The sequence below is a fragment of the Octodon degus genome, unplaced genomic scaffold (genome assembly GCF_000260255.1).
Source record: "Octodon degus isolate 3935 unplaced genomic scaffold, OctDeg1.0 scaffold00770, whole genome shotgun sequence".
Lineage (NCBI taxonomy): Eukaryota > Metazoa > Chordata > Mammalia > Rodentia > Octodontidae > Octodon > Octodon degus.
Window position 1 is genome coordinate 24222 of NW_004525346.1, and position 490 is coordinate 24711.

The window sequence follows — 490 nt, forward strand, 5'->3', positions numbered from 1 at the left end:
CTTAGAAAAAATTAAGATTAAGCAATATTCAGAAAATTAAATGTTTCAAAACAATTGAACTAAGTAAAAGTTTTCATAATAGCAAAGAAGTACTATGAGTAAAATATTAGATACATTCTGGAATGGCAAGTAAATGACCAGCACTTCTAACAGTTTGAGGATAAGATATTGCACAAAGTTCTAGTGTGTTGTGGACATGCATAATGACCATGACAGTTACTGGTGGCTAGGCGTCACTTGTGGAACTGAGCTACAGCTATTTCTTTGAAATCCACCCTGTAGACTCAGGTGGAATCATGACCCATAAGGTGGATGAGAAGTCCATTTGTAGAGTGTGCTGATGGAAGTATTTTGCTGCTGTACTCAAAAGAATAACTGAAAGACTACTATTGTATACCTCTTATTTTGCTGTGTTTAATTGTTTACCCTATTTGGTGGGATTTTCCATTCTCATTCATGGGGCTGTGATCAATTTGCTCCCTCTCTAGAA